This window comes from Sapajus apella, unplaced genomic scaffold, assembly GCF_009761245.1.
Source record: "Sapajus apella isolate SASKATOON/1434 unplaced genomic scaffold, GSC_monkey_1.0 scaffold22, whole genome shotgun sequence".
Classification (NCBI taxonomy): Eukaryota; Metazoa; Chordata; class Mammalia; order Primates; family Cebidae; genus Sapajus; species Sapajus apella.
The window spans coordinates 29,023,391-29,043,314 of NW_022436962.1; the positions used below are offsets into that span (position 1 = coordinate 29,023,391).

Here is a 19,924-nt window from a genome sequence, read left to right on the forward strand (position 1 = left end):
GAATCTTGGACCATTCATACTAACAGCATGTACTGTACACCTACCATGTCCCAGACACTGAAACTAGTACTGATTACTTAATCAAGTATGTCAAAATGGCAAAATTGTAGGCAAAATGTATCTAATCTCTGAAAAGTAACATTTATTTTAAAGTTTTTCTTAAGAGAAACCCTAATGTGATACTTGAAGTTAACAATTGTTTCTGAAGTTCAGATGTAAAAGGAAATGCAGAATAATCAAGAAAAAATTTTAAAACACAGGTGTTTTTATTGGAACACAGCCCCATCCATTTTTTTATGTGTTGTTTTCAATTGCTTTCATGACATAAGGGCTGAGTTGAATAGCTGACACAGAGACTATGCAGCTCACAAAGCCAAAAATATTTACTGTAGCCATTATAGAAAGTTTGCCAATTCTGTATTAGTCAGTTTCTTCACCAATACCAGATTATATTTTTACTATATTAGTTTTGATATCTGGCAGGAAAGACCCATCCCCCACCAGGGTGTATATAAATATAAAATAATAAATAAAACAGTGTGATACGGGGAAAGAGACATACCCATTAATACATATTTATATGTGTATTTTGTATGTGTGGGTGTACACGTGTGTGTGTATTTTTAAGACAGGGTCTTGCTCTGCCACTCAGGCTGGAGTGCACTCGTGTGATCACAGCTCACCACAACCTCAACCTCTTGGACTCAAGCGATCCTCTCACCTCAGCCTCTGAAGTAGCTGGGACCACTGGCACACGCCACTACACCTGGCTAAGTTTTGTATTTTTTGTAGAGACAGGGTTTCGCCACATTGCCCAGGCTAGTCTCAAACTCCTGGACTCAAGCAATCTGCCAAACTGGGCCTCCCAAACTGCTGGTATTACAGGCATGAGCCACTGTGCGCAGCCCATATTTATATTTTTATTTTTAAAAAGTCTGAAATTAGGAAAGAGACTAATTAAGGGGTTGGCAAACTTCTTCCATAAAGGCCACAGTAAATATTTTAGGCTTTATGAGCTCTTTAGTCTCTGTGCCAATGACTCAACTCAGCCCTTGTATAATCAAAACTAAAGAAACAATAGGTAAACAAATGGGTGGGGCTATGTTCCAATAAATCTTTGTTTAAAAAAACAAGGCAGTAAGCTAGATTTGTCTCGTGTGTCAGTCTACTGACCCCTGAACCAAGAGAACAATGAAGCAGAAACGGGCTCAGATATAGATATTTTAAACGGGGAAAAGATGAACTATTTGGAAAAAAAGCTTTAATTCATAACTCACATAACTCAAAATATAATGCCATAATTAAAGAAATTTTTCTTAATCTATAGTAATATTAGGAAAAAATAATGGAGCATATTCACACAATATTGAAATGAAAAAAGCTGTTTTAGCAACACAAAGCCTTAGGGCCAGAAGTATTAACAATAAAAAGATTTGCCTATATAAAAAACAAGTTTCCTATAAGGTAAAAGATAACACAGCAGCTCAGCAAAGCCTCTGCAGGCAGACAGTGACTAGGCTGCCTCCTCGATGGGCAGGGCAGCCCTGATAAAAAGGCAGCAGCACAACAGAAACTCATAAATAAAGCCCTAACTACCCAGGACAGAGCACCTGGGGGAAAAAAAAAAAAAAATAAGGGGCTAGGGGTGGGGGGTTTATGAGTTCTGCTGCAGCAGACTTTACCTGCCCAGCAGCTCTACATGAACAACAGAGATCACAGCTCAGCACTTGAGCTACTATAAAGGACAGACTGTCTCCTCAAGCAGCTCCCTGACCCCCGTATATCCAAAGAGTCACCTCATAAAGGAGAGCTCAGACTGACATTTGGTGGGTATCCTTCTGGGACAAAGATAGCAGAAGAAGAAACTGGCAGCAACCCTTACTGTTCTGCCGCCACTACAGGTGATCCCCAGGCAAGCAGGGCCTGGAGTGGACCTCAGCAGTCCTACAGCAGAGGGGCCAGACTGTTGGAAGGAAAACTAAGAAACAAAAGGAAATAACTTCATCATTAAGAAACTCGACGTCCACTCAGAGACCCAATCTGAAAGTCAACAACTTCAAAGACGACAGGTGGATAAATCCACAAAGATGGAAAGAAACCAGCACAAAAAGAATGAAAGCACCCGAAACCAGAATGCCTCTCCTCCTACAAGGGATCACTACTCCATACCAGCAAGGGAGCAAGGCTGGATGGAGAACGAGTACGATGAATTGACAGAATCAGGCTTCAGAAGGTGGGTAGTAAGAAACTTCTGTGAGCTAAAAGAACATATTCTAACCCAATGCAAAGAAATTAAGAACCTTGAAAAAAGATTTGATGAAATGCTAACGAGAATGGACAACTCAAGAGAGGAATATAAGTGAAATGATGGAGCTGAAAAACACAGCACGACAACTTCGCAAAGCATGCACAAGTTTCAACAGCCGAATTGACCAAGCAGAAGAAAGGATATCAGAGGTCAAAGATCAACTCAATGAAATAAAAAGAGAAGGGAAGATTAGAAAAAAGGGTAAAAAGGAATGATCAAAGTCTCCAAGAAGTATAGGACTATGTGAAAAGACCTAATCTACATTTGATAGGCATATCTGAATTTGATGGAGAGAATGAATCCAAGCTAAAAAATACTCTTCAGGATATTATACAGGAAAACTTCCCCAACCTAGCAAGGCAGGCCAATACTCAAGTCCAGGAAACACAAAGAACCCCACAAAGATATTTCTCAAGAAGAGCAACACCAAGGCACATAATCGTCAGATTCACCAGGGTTGAAATGAAGGAGAAAGTGCTGAGGGCAGTCAGAGAGAAAGGACAGGTCACCCACAAAGGGAAGCCCATCAGACTCACAGCAGATCTATCAGCAGAAACCCTACAAGCCAGAAGAGAGTGGGGGCCAACATTCAATATCCCTAAAGAAACAAACTTTTAACCCAGATTTTCATATCCAGCCAAACTAAGCTTCATAACTGAAGGAAAAATAAAATCCTTTGCGAACAAGCAAGTACTCAGTGATTTCATCAGCACCAGGCCTGCTTTACAAAAGCTCCTGAAAGAGGCACTAAACATTGAAAGGAACAACCAGTACCAGCCACTCCAAAAACATACCAAATGGTAAAGAGCATCGATACAATGAAGAAACTGCATCAACTAACGGGCAAAACAGCCAGCTAGCATCAAAATGGCAGGATCAAATTCACACATAACAATATTAACCCTAAATGTAAATGGGCTAAATGCCCCAATCAAAAGACACAGACTGGCAAATTGGATAACATGCCAAAACCCATTGGTGTGCTATATCCAGCAAACCCATCTCACATGCAAGGATACACAAAGACTCAAAATAAAGGGATGGAGGAAGATTTACAAAGCAAATGGAGAGCAAAAAAAAAGCAGGAGTTGCAATTCTCATCTCTGATAAAACAGACTTTAAACCAACAAAGATCAAAAGAGACAAAGAAGGACACTATATAATGGTAAAAGGATCAATGCATCAAGAAGAGCTAACGATTCTAAATATATATGCATCCAATACAGGAGCACCCAGATACATAAGGCAAGTTCTTAACGACTTACAAAGGCACTTAGACTCCCACACAATAATAGTGGGAGACTTTGACACCCCATTGTCAATATTAGACAGATCAACGAGACAGAAAATTAACAAGGGTATCCAGGACTTAAACTCAGACCTGGACCAAGCAAACCTAATAGACATTTACAGAACTCTCCACCCCAAATCCACAGAATATACATTCTCCTCAGCACCACATCACACCTACTCTAAAATTGACCACATAATTGGAAGTAAATCACTCCTCAGCAAATGCAAAAGAACGGAAATCATAACAAACAGTCTCTCAGACCACAGTGCAATCAAGTTGGAACTCATAATTCAGAAACTAACTCAGAACCGCACAACTTAATGGAAACTGAACAACTGGCTTTTGAATGTTGACTGGATAAACAATGAAATGAAGGCAGAAATAAAGATGTTCTTTGAAACCAACGAGAACGAAGACACAACATACCAGAATCTCTGGGACACATTTCAAACAGTCTCTACAGGAAAATATATAGCAATAAATGCCCACATGAGAAGCAAGGAGAGATCCAAAATTGACACCCTATCATCAAAATTGAAAGAGCTAGAGGAGCAGGATCAAAAAAAAACTCAAAACCTAGCAGAAGACAAGAAATAACTAAGATCAGAGCAGAATTGAACGAGATAAGAGACACAAAAAACCCTTCAAAAAATCCATAAATCCAGGAGCTGGTGTGTCGAAAAGATCAACAAAATAGACAGACCACTAGCCAGATTAATAAAAAAGAAAAGAGAATAATCAAATAGATTAAATAAAAAATGATAAAGGGGATATCACCACAGATTCCACAGAAATTCAAACCATCATCAGAGATTATTACAAACAACTCTATGCACATAAACTAGTAAACCTGGAAGAAATGGATAGATTCCTGGACACTTGCATGCTCCCAAGCCTAAACCAGGAAGAAGTCGAAACCCTGAATAGACCAATAAAAGGTCTGAAGTTGAAGCACCAATTAAGAGCCTACCTCCCAAAAAAAGCCCAGGTCCAGATGGGTTCACAGCCAAATTCTACCAGACATACAAAGAGGAGCTGGTACCATTCCTTCTGAAAGTATTCCAAATAATCCAAAAAGACGGAATCCTTCCCAAATCATTTCATGAGACCAACATCATCCTGATACCAAAACCCGGCAGAGGCTCAGCAAGAAAACAAAATTTCAGGCCAATATCCATGATGAACATAGATGCAAAAATCTTCAATAAATTACTGGCAAGCCGACTGCAACGGCACATCAAAAAGCTTAACCACCACGATCAAGTAGGATTCATCCTGGGGATCCAAGGCTGGTTCAACATGTGCCAAGTCTATAAACGTAATCCACCACATAAACAGAACCAAAGACAAAAACCACATAATTATCTCAATTGATGCAGAGAAGGCCTTTGACAAAATTCAACAGCCCTTTATGTTAGAAAACCTCAATAAACTACGTACTGATGGAACGTATCTCAAAATAATAAAAGCTATTTACGACAAACCAACAGCCAATATCATACTGAATGGACAAAAACTGGAAGCATTCCCTTTGAAATCTGGCACTAGACAAGGATGCCCCTTACCACTCCTATTCAATATAGTACTGGAAGTTATAGCCAGAGCAATCAGGCAAGAAAAATAAATAAAGGGTATTCAAATAGGAAGCGAGGAAGTCAAATTGTTACTATTTGCAGACAACATGATTGTGTATCTAGAAGACCCCATCACAGCCCAAAATCTCCTGAAACTGATAAGCAACTTCAGCAAAGTCTCAGGATACAAAATCGATGTGCAAAAATCACAAGCATTCCTATATACTAATAATAGACTTAAAGAGAGCCAAATCAAGATTGAACTGCCATTCAAAATTCCTACAAAGAGAATAAAATACCTAGGAATACAACTAACAAGGAACGTAAAGGACCTCTTCAAGGAGAACTATAAGCCACTGCTCAACAAAATAAGAGAGGACACAAACAGATGGAGAAATATTCCATGCTCATGGTTAGGAAGAATCAATACAGTGAAAATGGCCATACTGCCCAAAGTAATTTACAGATTCAACGCTATCCCCATCAAGCTACCAATGACCTTCTTCACAGAACTGGAAAAAAAAACACTTTAAACTTCACATGGAACCAAAAGAGAGCCCGCATAGCCAAGTCAATTCTAAGCAAAAAGAACAAAGCGGGAGGCATCACACTACCAGACTTCAAACTATACTACAAGGCTATAATAATCAAAACAGCATAATACTGGCACCAAAACAGAGATCCAGACCAATGGAACAGAACAGAGGTCTTGGAGGCAACACAACATATCTACAACCATCCGATCTTTGACAAACCAGACAAAAACAAGCAATGGGGAAAGGATTCCCTGTTCAGTAAATGGTGTTGGGAAAACTGGCTAGCCATGTGCACAAAGCAGAAACTGGACCCCTTCCTGACACCTTACACTAAAATTAACTCCAGATGGATTAAAGACATAAACATAAGACCTAACACCATAATAACCCTAGAAGAAAATCTGGACAAAACCATTCAGGACATAGGCATAGGCAAGGACTTCATGACCAAAAACATTGGCAACAAAAGCCAAAATAGACAAATGGGACCTAATGAAACTCCACAGCTTCTGCACAGCAAAAGAAACAGTCATTAGAGTGAATCAGCAACCAACAGAATGGGAAAAAAATTTCTGCAGTCTACCCATCTGACGAAGGGCTGATATCCAGAATCTACAAAGAACTAAAACAGATTTATAAGAAAAAAACAAACAAGCCCATTCAAAAGTGGACGAAGGATATGAACAGACACTTTACAAAAGAAGACATACATGAGGCCAACAAACATATGAAAAAATGCTCATCATCACTGGTCATTAGAGAAATGCAAATCAAAACTACATTGAGATACCATCTCATGCCAGTTAGAATGGTGATCATTTAAAAATCTGGAGACAACAGATGCTGGAGAGGATGTGGAGAAATAGGAACACTTTTACACTGTTAGTGGGAGTGTAATTTAGTTCAACCTCTGTGGAAGACGGTGCGGCGATTCCTCAAGGACCTAGAAACAGAAATTCCATTTCACCCAGCAATCCCATTACTGGGTATATATCTAAAGGATTATAAATCGTTCTACTATAAGGACATGTGCACACGAATGTTCATTGCAGCACTGTTTACAATAGCAAAGACCTGGTACCAACCCAAATGCCCATTGATGATAGACTGGACAGGGAACATGTGGCATATATACACCATGGAATATTATGCAGCCATCAAAAACGATGAGTTCGTTTCCTTTGTAGGGACATGGATGAACCTGGAAACCATTATTCTCAGCAAACTGACACAAGAACAGAAAATCAAACACTGCATGTTCTCACTCATAGGCGGGTGTTGAACAATGAGAACACAGGACACAGGCAGGGGAGTATTACACACTGGGGTCTGTTGGGGGAAAATAGCGGAGGGACAGAGGGGGATAGGGAGTTAGGGAGAGATAGCATGGGGAGAAATGCCAGATACAGGTGAAGGGAAGGAAGGCAGGAAATCACGTTGCCGTGCGTGTACCTATGCAACAATCTTGCATGTTCTTCACATGTACCCCAAAACCAAAATACAATTAAAAAAAAAATAATAGTAATAACATGAACAAAGTTTAAGAAAAATAAAACAATGCTGGAAAAATATATTTGCAACAAATATTTACACAACAAAAAATTAACACATAGAACATATAGTTTTTATAAATCACTAATATTAATATTAGAAAAATAGGCATTGGCAATTAAAAAAAGAAAATCATATGGAAAATGTCTAACATCTAGAAGTAAATCAGAGATTTTTATACTAATGTAAAAAGTATCAATTACTGACCATGGGATAGGCAAAAAACACTGATAATATTCTGTTCCTAGGAAACAAGGGCTCTCATACCAGTGTGAGAGGTTTAAACTGGTATCCTTTGTGAGGGAAGAAATATTATATTGCAGTAACTTTAAATATTTTAAATGTACATTCCTTTTGCCCAAAAAATTCACTTCTGAGCATATGTACAAGTCCTGAAACACTGTATGTTAGAATGGAAAACTGGAAACTACCTAGGAAATACCAAAATGGTATATAAATTACAGGACAGCCATGCCATGAACACTATACCCACATATATTCACACCACAAAATATATGTGGCAAATAAAATGAAGTAGACCTACATGAATTAACAAAAGCTTCGCTAATACATACTGTAAAAAAAGCATTCACATAAACAATGTTAACAATTATGCCATTTATGTAAATTAAAGAAAAAGTTGTACGCATATGTTTATGTACACAAATACTTAAGTGAATGTATAGGAAAAAGATATGTGTCAAACAATTAAGCAAAGAATCAGAGGTAATTTCTGTGCCAAAGAATGGAAATAAATAATAGGAAAGAAGGCACCTCCACTTTTATTTCTGAAAGCAGAGAACCACCTAATTAAAAATATGGAATCTGGGATCAGACAAACCTGAGTCAAGTCTAGACGCTTGCCACTTAGCTACATAAACTTATACTAGTTACTTATTTCTTCTAAACCTCACTTGAAAAATGGTGAAAACAGCAGAACCTAAGTCATGACTTGTTTGGATTTTTTTAACTTTAATTTTGTGGAAAAATATATATAACAAAATATGCCACTTTATTGTTAAGTGTACATCAGTGACATTACTTACATTAAATGTTGTACAAACATTACCACTATTTCTAAAACTTCATCACCCCAAACAGTAACTCTGTAAACAGTAAGCAATAATTCCCCATTCCCTCCCCCACCCACCACCACATCCCATGCCTGGTAACCACTAATCTACATTCTGTCTCTGTAAATTTGCCTATTCTACATACTGCATATAAGTAGAATCATATATGTCTGGTTTATGTCACTAGGCATGTTTTCAATGTTCAGTGATGTTGCACAGCATGTGTCAGAACTTCATTCTTCTTATGGCTAAATAATACTCCATTGCATTCTTATGCCACATTCATTTTATCCATTTTATCCATTTATCCAGTTAATGAAGACTTGGGGTGTTTACATTTTTGGCTATTGTGAGTGGCTGTTATATGCCAGTGCTTTGAATTCTGGCATGGAAGTATCTGTTCGAGTCCCTTAATGGGTTAAAAATGGGTTTTTAATTAAATAAGAATACACAATACGTAATGTGATATCTGGTACACAAAATGGTTCAATAAATGTTCATTATAGGCCGGGTATGGTGGTTTGCACCTGTAATCCCAGAACTTTGGGAGGCCAAGGCATGTGGATCATTTGAGGTCAGCAGTTTGAGACCAGCCTGGCCAACATGGTAAAACCCCAACTCTACTAAAAATACAAAAATTAGATAAGTGGTAGTGGCGTGCACCTGTATACTGTTTTTTAAATAAATAAAATAACCATATATTCATGTACAACTTGTGTATTTTCTTTTAAATGATTATGCCTAAATCACAAGATCTAACGATGAACTAACGACACAACTAACGAAAGTGCATGGCCAGGAGGCAGATATTATCAGCAGAGAGTATCTGTGAGTGAGAAACTTGGGTGGCAGTCTTTCGTGCACAGTAGAGGGATATATTTAACACTGGGAAAAAATACTAATCTACTTGGCACATCATTCCTATTATATGCTATCAGAACTTAAATTCACTGAAGTAGCTATCCTTATACCAGCTTCATTCTTCAAGTAAACTTTTTCTTGTAGAAAAAGAAAAGCAGTGGTGAGAATGATATAAATGGCTCTGATAGCTAATAGATACATTCTTTACTGTAAATTGCTAACTGGCATTCTAGCTCATCTACTTTGCCTCCTATAAATAAGATTACTGAATATACTTGTACTCTAATCAATTCTTTAAGGCTGAAATTGAAAGCTTAATAAATTCACCCAAAAAACTCATTATTCACACAACTCTTCACATATTTAACCCTTTACTGAGCATCTATTCAATTTCAGCTACTGTACTAGAAAAGGGAAACATTCTGGATAGTTACCTAGACAATCTTCCCATGGCAACAATTTAATTTCATTATAAGCCTTCTTTCAAGCATCCTCAGTTATTGAGCCATTAATAATGTATAAATCAACAACTGGTTAACAATAAATTTTACATAGTAGTTTCCTAAAAGATAAATTACAAAGAAAAAAATCAATGTAGGTACTATGTAAATTTATTTCTATCCAGCTCGTAAGAACACTATCATAAATTAATGTTTCTTAACTATTTCGTACATTTAAAATACGACAAAAGTGAAAAGCAAAATTTGGCCACTTCGCTTATCTTTTAAAACATTCTTCCAAGTAAGATTTTGGAGAAAGAAAGAGAATATAAGATAATTCTAAGGTCACCTATAAGAACAAATGTAGGAGAAAAGCCAAGAAAACATTTTAAAAGAAATAATAAGGTCCTTACTCTACCAGCTATTAAAGTGTGTTCTAAAATTATCAGTTCAAATACAGACAATCTAAAAAGTAACCTATATATACCACAGGTATATCAGAATTGGATATTTTTATGTTCTTTGGATGGGGAAGAAGTTTTCTAATCAGAATACCAAAAGAAAAACCCTAACGGAAAAGATTTAACTAAATGAAAGTTACCGTTTTCTTATGTACTAAAATTATATTTTTAAATATAATCTAAGTTCAAAAGAAAAAATATGGATGGGCGCAGTGGCTCACGCCTATAATCCCAGCACTTTTAGAGGCCAAGGCGGGTGGATCACGAGGTGAAGAGATCGAGACCATCCTGGCCAACATGGTGAAACCCCAACTCTACTAAAAAATACAAAAATTAGCTGGGTGTGGTGGCACACACTGGTAGTCCCAACTACTCAGGAGACTGAGGCAGGAGAATTGCTTGAACCCGGGAGGCAGAGGTTACAGTGAGCCAAGATGGCGCCACTGCACTCCAGCCCGGCGCCTGGCGCCTGGCGACAGAGCAAGACTCTGTCTCAAAAAAAAAAAAAAATACTCTAAGTTCAAAAGAAAAAATACAAATGGGGAACATATCTGTCATCTATGATGGTCAGAGGGTTGCTATCCCTAAAATTTAAGGAGCTTTTGCAATATGGTAAGAAATAAAAGAACATTATAATAGAAAATTGGGTAAATGCGTAAGGTGTTTTTTGTTTTAGAGTTGGGATCTCAAAATGTTGCCCAGGCTAGTCTCAAACTCCTGGCCTCAAGTCACCCTCTGCCTCAGCCTCTCTAGTAGCTGGTATTACAGATGTGAGCTACTATGCCTGGCCCTGTAACTTCAAAAATAAATTATAAATTTTAAAACACATTTTTAAAGTCATAAACCAACAGTATAATGAACAGAATAATGTTTTTATGAAGTATATCAAGTAGTTAAGAGATCTGGTTTCAGAGTCAGAAAAACTTGACTGCAAAACCTGGCTCCATTATTAAATACGTTACTTAACCTTTCTAATTCTCCATTTCTTTACGGAGACTATTTACTAACTCAAAGGTACTGACAAGATAAGTATTTTATAAATAAATGAGATAAAAACTTCAAAGAAGGGCTGGGCACAGTAGCTCATGCCTATAATTCCAGCAGTTTGGGAGGCCGAGGGGGGTGGATCACCTGAGGTCAGGAGTTTGAGACCAGGCTGGCCAACATGGTGAAATCCCATCTCTACTAAAAATAAAAAAATTAGCTGGGCATGGTGGTGCATCCCTGTAACCTCAGCTACTTGGGAGGTTGAGGCAGGAGGACTGCTTGAACCCGGGAGGCAGAGGTTGCAGAGAGCCGAGATTGCACCACCGCACTCCAGCCTGGGCAACAGAGGGAGACTCCATCAAAAATTTAAAAATAAATAAATAAAAATAAAAAAACTTCAGAGAGGCAAGACCTTGCTGTAAGATGACTGATAAAAAATAGGGAGGAGTTCAACTTATAAGGCAAAGAATGATGCTAGTGGAGACTTCAGGAGAATATTTTAACCCGCTAAAATATCTGGGTAAGACTGAGACAGGTAGCACACATGATCTGTCCATGGTCCTGAACCTCCATGAACTGTGAGGACATAGCTCATTCTAATTGTGACTGATGACACTAATACTGATGACACTTCTTCAAAGTTCCCTAGGAATTCTCCAACAGATAAGCACTAAAGGAAAAGAATGGAAGAAACAAGGAAAAAAAATAACCCAAAGCTTTTGAAACAGCTTACCTACTGAAAGATGACATGTTTCGGATTAGAAGGTGGCAGTGGGGGCTGGGGCAGGGGGGTGGGGAAGGTCCAGGTTTGACAGTTTTCAAATATTCATATATAACAAAGACAGAAAAGGAAGACTACTTCCCCCACTCTGTAAATTTGTGAGAAAAAGTCTTACAGAAAGACTATGGAATTACATATATTTGGGTTTGCAGCAATTCTGTAGTACATACCTCCTAAAAAAAGCTGATAAAAGTCAACAATATACAGTACATGAAGAGATGTAAGGAGCAAAGGAAAGGAATCTCCCAGTGGCCACATCTCCACAAAAATTCTCCACCTTCCACACCTTATAATAGCTATGAACCAAAAGTAGACACCTGTCCCAAACTATTCCAATTGGGTTCTCTTTTTCTAAATTAAAAGAAACAGAGACTACAAGTCATAGGAGAGATCCTTGGGAAAAGCATAAAAGAAAGTGACTATATTCATAACTTAAATGTGGAAATTTCAACTGGGCAGTCTTCTAAACAAGTAGAGGGGAAAATTAAATCAGGCAAATATACTGAATTAATCTAAAAGACAGTGAGAACATATGGAAAAATAAATACAGAAAAAGGTTTTTAAATGGTAGAAATACATCCAAATAAATCTGTATTTATAATAAATGTAAATGGCCTCCCTGCTCTGTTAAACTGCAAAGATTTCACACCATGGGAGAAAAATCCAGTTATATGCTGTTTCCAAAAACTATCCGAACACAAGACTACAGAAAGAAGGAAAATGAAAGGATGGACAAAGATAAACCAGGTAAATAATATCCAAATAAAGGTATATTATTTACATGAATATGAAGAGAAGAGGGGAACTTTAAGGCAAAAAGCTTCACTACAGATAATGACTGCAACAGAGAAAGGTGCAATTCATCAGGAAAACACAGAAATTCTACACTTTAGATACCTAACTGACCTAGCCTCAATGTATAAAATGGGCAAAAACTGACAAGAGTTACACAGAAAAGTTGGCAAAACTGCCATTAAGTTAGGTAATTTTAACACCTATCTCAGTAATTGATAAGTGAAGCATACAAAACTTTGACAATCTAAATAATAACCTGAATCTAGTAGACACAAATGCAATACAACTACAGAAGAAATACTATTTTGAAAACCATACAGAACATTTCTAAATGTTAAGCAAATGCTGAGGTATGACACAAAAAATATTTTAAACTAATGGCTTTTTTAAAAAAGCATTGGAAATTAAGACTAAACAACTCATAGATCAAAAATAGAAATAAGAAAGCAGAAAGCATTTAGAATGGAGCAATAATGAAAAGACAACATATCAAAACATGAGATGCAACTAAGGTGATATTTAGAAATCTAAAGTCTTAATACTTACATTAGAAAAGAATAATGCTAAAAATTAACAAGCTAATCATAGAACTTTAGAAGATGGAAAACTGAAAAGTAAATGAAAGATAATACAGATGAGAGTACATGTTAATAAAATTAAAACAACTATTAGAGAAAAATCAAAATTACAAAAAATTCACAACTGATAAACCTCTAAAAGGAGTGATAAAAAAGAGGTGATACAAATAAACAATATTAGAAATGAAAAAAAAAAGTATGCAATTATGGACATTAAGAGAGTAAACAGAAAAACAATTATTGTGAAAAAATTTATGCCAATAAGCTTTAAAATCAAAAGTGAGCAAATTCATAGAAAAAGTCAACTTGCCAAATGACCACGAAGAGAGAACTTGAACAACCCTATTTCTAGTAAAGAAACTGAAATCATTTCCTAAAAGTAATGATTTGATTTTTATATTTTATTATCCTCAAAATGAAAAGCTGAACTTAAAGCAATTTAAAGCTTATGAACTAGTCATAATCTAGAAATTTATTTACAAATAATTAACTTGGAATTTAGAATACATTACCTCAAAGAATATGTTATAAATACTGATTAGTTTTCCAGTGAACCACATGTAAGTCTGTAAGCGTTAAACCTGAGGCCCAGCAGGTGATTATCAAGTATTCTACCCACCATAATCCCCAGGAGAGGGCCTGAACTTAGTACTAATACCACTGGAGAAAATGTACATATTTTCTCAATCTATGATTCCTAAAGAAATACAAAGTTGGTCCGTAAACCTAGACTTCAGAGCAACATTTGGTTGAATTTCTCTCTTGCTGGAAGCCCAAGTTCCCCTAACTGTTAGATATCCACTTTGTTCTAGGCGAGGCACGGTGGCTCACACCTGTAATCCCAGCATGTTGTGAGGGCAAGGCGGGTAGATCACTTGAGCTCAGGGCTTCGAGACCAGCCTGGGCAACATGTCAAAACCTCATCTCTACCCAAAATACAAAAAATTAGCCAGGCATGGTGGTACAAGCCTGTGGTCCCAGATACTTGGGAAGCTGAGGTGGCAAGATTGCTTGATTCCAGGATAAGGTTGCAGTGACCCGAGGTCATGCCATTGCAGTCCAGCCTGGGTGACAGAGTGAGATCCCATCTCAAAAGAAAAGAAAAAGAAAAGGAAAAGGAAAAGGAAAGGGGAAAGGAAAGGGGGAAGGAAAGGGGGAAGGAAAGGGGGAAGGAAAGGGGAAAGGAAAGGGGAAAGGAAAGGGGGAAGGAAAGGGGGAAAGAAAGGGGGAAGGAAAGGGGGAAGGAAAGGAAAAGAAAAGAAAAATCCGCTTTGTTCTGGATTAAGGCATTCTCTGGTACATGCCTCTGCATAGAGAAACCTGGTCCAATGTTCTCCAATCTACCCAAGCCAGACACACACCCAACCTGACAAAATTCTCATTTCCTGGGCAAAACGGGGAAGAATACAAACTATCTACAGTTTTATTAATGGAGAGTCCGAAACTTATAAAACGACAAAGCTAACATTATCTGGTCTGGAACTATGATTCTTAATCAGAAGAACACATTGTAATTAACAGAGAAGGATTTAAAAAATTCACATACCCTGACTTTCATCCTTAGTTAACTGAGTCATAATCTATAGAGGTGAGTAGCAATGATACATTTTTTGAAAAAGTCACGTAAGTTATTTGGATGCATATGCCAAGTTAAGAACCACTTCTTCTGAGGACTTTACATCTTACATAATTATATAATAACCACAAATTGCCTATGAAAAGCAAACAAAAATTTACATTGTTGGTTCTATCCATATGCCCCTGAAATAACAGACCCAAATTCCATCCAGCTATCCAGGAAATTACTAGGCCAAAACCAAGCCAGGTAATGGCATCCCATAAGAAGTCACAATGAAGGACTGACAGTATCTGATACTCTGCTTATCTTGACAGGTTATTCCATACAAATTATATCCTCTGTGAGTCTCAGATGGTCCTGTCACTAGAAAGAGGATCATTTAGGGTTTATCATAGGATTATCAACTGAGAATAAAATCCACAAAATCTCCCCTGTTTCTCTGCCTCAGGCTACTGTAAAAAAGGAGCCACTCCATTTTTTAACAAGTCAAATTACATCTGCAAACCCTAGTTAAAACTGTAACTCTGCCTACTCCTGAACACTTGAATACAGGTAAAGGGGGAAAAAAAAAATCACAATCATGCTTTTATTAATCCAGCTGGAGCCAAAGAGAAGAGCAGCATCCTGAGGCAGCACAAGGCCGTGAAACTCTGGGCCTGGCCCCTTGAAATCATTCAGTCCTCCTAAGCCTCTGAGCCAATAACGGGAGGGAAAGCCTGGAATATTTCTGAAATACCTTAAGGGCCTTTTTCCCACTGTCTTAATATTACCTACTTTTTCATTACGCTAATCTCTCTAGCAAGTGGTTGCCCCACAGCCCCCTTGGATTCCTCTTCTGAAAACACTTCTTCCTTTTTTACTACTGCACCAGACTGAGATTTCTCCAAAATTTTGTGTACTTTTTCCCTTATTATTATAAGCTCCAACTTTAAGTCATTCATTTACTCCCATATTTGATCACATGCTGTTGGAAGCAGCCACACCATTCTTGAATGCTTTGGTGTTTAGAAATTTCTTCTGCCAGATAGTCTAGGTCATCACTCTTAAGATCAGTCTTTCATAAAGTCCTAGAACATGAACATAATGCAGCCAAGTTCTTTGCTAAGGTGTAATAAGGGTGAACTTTGCTCCAGAATTCCTAGTAAATTCCTCATTTTCATCTAAGACCTCATCAGCTTAGGCTTTGCTGTCCATATTTCTATCAGTATTTTTATTAGAGTCACTTAATCAGTCTTTGGTAAGTCCCAAACTTTCCCTGTCTTCCTGTCATCTTCTTAGCCCTCCAAACTCTCCAAACCTCTATACATTACCCAGTTCCAAAGCCATTTCCACATTTTCAGTTATCTTTACAGCAACACTCCACTCCTGGTACCAATTTTCTGTACAGTATATTAATCCATTTTGAACTGCTATAAAGGAATATCTGAAAAGCTGAGTAATTTACAAAAAGATTTATTTTGGCTCACAGTTCTGTGAGCTGTACAAAAAAGCACAGCACCCACCAGCACCTGCTTATGGTGAGGGCTTCAGGAAGCTTTCATTCATAGTATTAGATTGGTGGAAAAGTAATTGCAGTTTTAGATGGAGCAAGGAAGCTGGCATGTCACATGCGAAGAGGGAGAGCAAAAGAGAGAATGGGGAGGTACCAGGCTCTTTTTAACAATCAGATCTTGGGAGAACAAATACAGCGAGAACTCACATATTACCACAGGAAGGGCACCAAGCCATTCATGAGTAATCTGCCACCATAATCCAAGTATCTCCCAGTAGGCCCCACCTTCAAGATTAGGGATCACATTTCAACATGAGATTTGGAAGGGAAAACGTCTAAACTATATCAATGCTTGCTAATAAAAGTTACCATCACACATTTTACATGAACACAACATTCCTGACAATCTCAATACACTCTCCTAGAATGGTCTCTCTCCAATCCTCTGAAAGTACTGTTTCATACTGTACGGAAAAGAGTTACATCATAGACATGAGACTGCTAATCCTTAGCAAGGCCTATATGGAAGGTTAGTCTATGGCTGGCATCTGGGAACTTGGATTTTGGAAGTGTTCCCACAATCCTAACTGATAAGAATGGCTCCCTGTACCTGAACTATTTCTACAAACAATATAATTTATGCTGAAAATCTATCTTTCTGGGAGTCTAGAATTTCAGTATGTGCTAGGCAGAGGGTTCCTACATGACTAGCCACCAATGAAAGAAATAAACTCAGTGCCCAGGGTTTTTAATTGACAAATAATTGTACATATTCATGGAGCACACAATGATGTTTCAATATATATGATGTACGGTGATCAGATCAGGGTAATTACAACATCCATCATCTCAAACATTTATCATTTCTTTGTGTTGGTAATGTTCAACATCCTCCTATCCAAAACTGTAGAGCACTGACTTTCTAATGAGTTTCTCTGGTTAACAACCCTTCACATTATTTGTTAAAATTCATTACTGAAGGGATTAAACACATCCTGTATGATTCCAATGGGAGAGGATCCTTGGAAGTATGTGCTTGGTTTCCTCTGGCTTTGCTCCATTAGGCTTTTTTTCCTTTGTTGATTTTGCTTTGTAGCTTTTCACTTGTAATGAACACTAAACTATGAGTATCACTGTATGCTTCTTCCACCAGTCCTCCTAGTAAAGCACCAAACTGGGGATGGTCTGTTGGACCCCAAACACACACAAATCTTCTCTTCTCTCATTAAATGTCTAATCATCCATTATTTCCTAGTAACCTCAGCTGATTATATTTTATCAACTTCATTGAAGTAACAGAAGCAATCAGAAGTGAATGGGAGGCAGAGGTGGGAGGATCACTTGAGCCCAGGTCTAAGCTGCAGTGAGCTGTGATCATGCCACTACACTCCAGCCTGGGGAACAGAGGGAGATCCTGCCTCAAAAAATTAAAGAAGAAAAATCTTAAAATTAAATTGATCTTGGCCAGGTGCAGTGGCTCACACCTGTAATCCCAGCACTTTGGGAGGCCAAGGCGTGTGGATCCCTTGAGGCCAGGAGTTCAAGACCAGCCTGGCCAACATGGCAAAACTCCATCTCTACTAAAAATACAAAAATTAGCCAGGCGTGGTGCGCACCTGTGGTCCCAGCTGCTGGAAAGGCTGAAGCAGGAGAATCACTTGAACCCGGGAGGTGGAAGTTGCAGTAAGCCAAGATCACACCACTTCACTCCAGCCTGGGTGACAGACCAAGATTCGGTCTCCAAAAAAAAAAAAAAATTTAAGGCTGGGGGCAGTGAATGCCTGCAATCCCAGCACTATGGGAAGTTGAGATGGGTGGATCACCTGAGGTCAGGAGTTCCAGACCAGCCTGGCCAACATGGTGAAGCCCCGTTTCTACTAAAAATACAAAATTAGCTGGGCATGGTGGCATGCGCCTATAATCCCAGCTACTTGGAAGGTTGAGGCAGAAGAATCGCTTGAACCCAGGAGGCAGAGGTTGTAGTGAGCCGAGATCACACCACTGCACTCCAGCCTGGGCAAAAAAAGAGCAAAACTCTGTCTAAAAAAAGTAAAAACAGTAATTAAAATAAAAAATAAACAAAATGATATCATAAATCTCCATTTCCCCTACTATAGCCCAAGTTCAAGGCACTACTCTCTGTCTCACTTGTACTGTTCAAAAGTCCTAACTGGCATGATTTTATTGACAAGGCAACCACATCACTCTTCTGCTCAAAACTCTGGCCATGGCTTCCCTTAGAGTAAAATATAAACTCCTTTCCAGGAGAAACCCCATACCCTACCACTGTCCCCTTCACTCACTCTGATCCAGCCACATTGGTCTTCCTTCTGTTCCTGTTTCTACATTAAGGACCCAGCACTTATTGTTCCCTCTACTTAGGGTGCTCTTACCCAAGATAGTCACATGGCTGGCAGCTTCCCATCTAACATCAGTTGAAACAACTCATCAGAGGTCTTCCCTAACCAACCCATCTTCATTACCACCCAAAACACTCAGTCACATCATCATCTTATTTTCTTTTTGGCTCTTAACATTATCTGAAATAATCTTATTTACGTTTATTTCCTGACCTCCCCCAAATTATAATGTAAGCTCCATGAGAGTGCAGACCCCGCCTGACTTGTTAACTGTTATATCTCCAGATTTTGATGTCTATCACATAAGAGATATGCAATAAATGTTTGTTAAAATAAATGAATTAATTAATGTATGTACTCCACAAACATTATATCATGGCAAAAGACAATAAATCTTAAGGGTACTTCTGTTTCAATAGAAAACAATTTCCAAGTCTCCTTGCTTTAAGAAGAAATACATGGGAGGCCAAGGTGGGAAAATTACTGGCGCTAGGAGTTCCAGACCAGCCTGGGCAACATGGGGAGAACCTGTCTCTAAAAAAAAAAAAAAAAGAAAAAGAAAAAAAATTTAGTCAGGCATGCTGGTATGCACCTATACTCCCAGCTATTAGGAAGCTCACTTGAGCCCAGAAGTTTAAAGCTGCAATGAGCTATGACTGTACCACTATACTTCAGCTTGGGTGACTGCAAGACTCTATCTCTAGACCGGGCGCGGTGGCTCAAGCCTGTAATCCCAGCACTTTGGGAGGCCGAGGCAGGTGGATCACGAGGTCAAGAGATCAAGACCATCCTGGTCAACATGGTGAAACCCCGTCTCTACTAAAAATACAAAAAATTAGCTGGGCATGGTGGTGCGTGCCTGTAATCCCAGCTACTCAGGAGGCTGAGGCAGGAGAATTGCCTGAACCCAGGAAGCGGAGGTTGCAGTGAGCCGAGATCGTGCCATTGCACTCCAGCCTGGGTAACATGAGTGAAACTCCGTCTCAAAAAAAAAAAAAAAGACTCTATCTCTAAAAAACAAAAACAGATATATATTCAATGGCTTCCCACTGTCCACAGAGTCAAATTCAAATTATGTAGTAGTTAATAAGCCTTTGGAAATGGGCCAACCCACCATTTCAACTTTATTTCCCGCTATGCCTCAACTGCCCCCAAGTACGTCGGTCTAAGCACAAGCCTTTGAGTTTCCCTTCCATCTAAAATGTCCCCTTTTATCTCTGCTTCACAAAACATTAATTCCTTAAGAGTCGCTCA

The 19,924-nt window shown here is 38.4% G+C and overlaps 1 protein-coding gene across 18 annotated transcripts in view; it reads right to left on the reverse strand.

Moving 5' to 3' along the window:
• CDC42BPA (CDC42 binding protein kinase alpha) overlaps positions 1-19,924 on the reverse strand; it is a 327,338-nt gene that overhangs the window by 288,783 nt on the left and 18,631 nt on the right. The gene's annotated exons all lie outside the window — the stretch shown is intronic.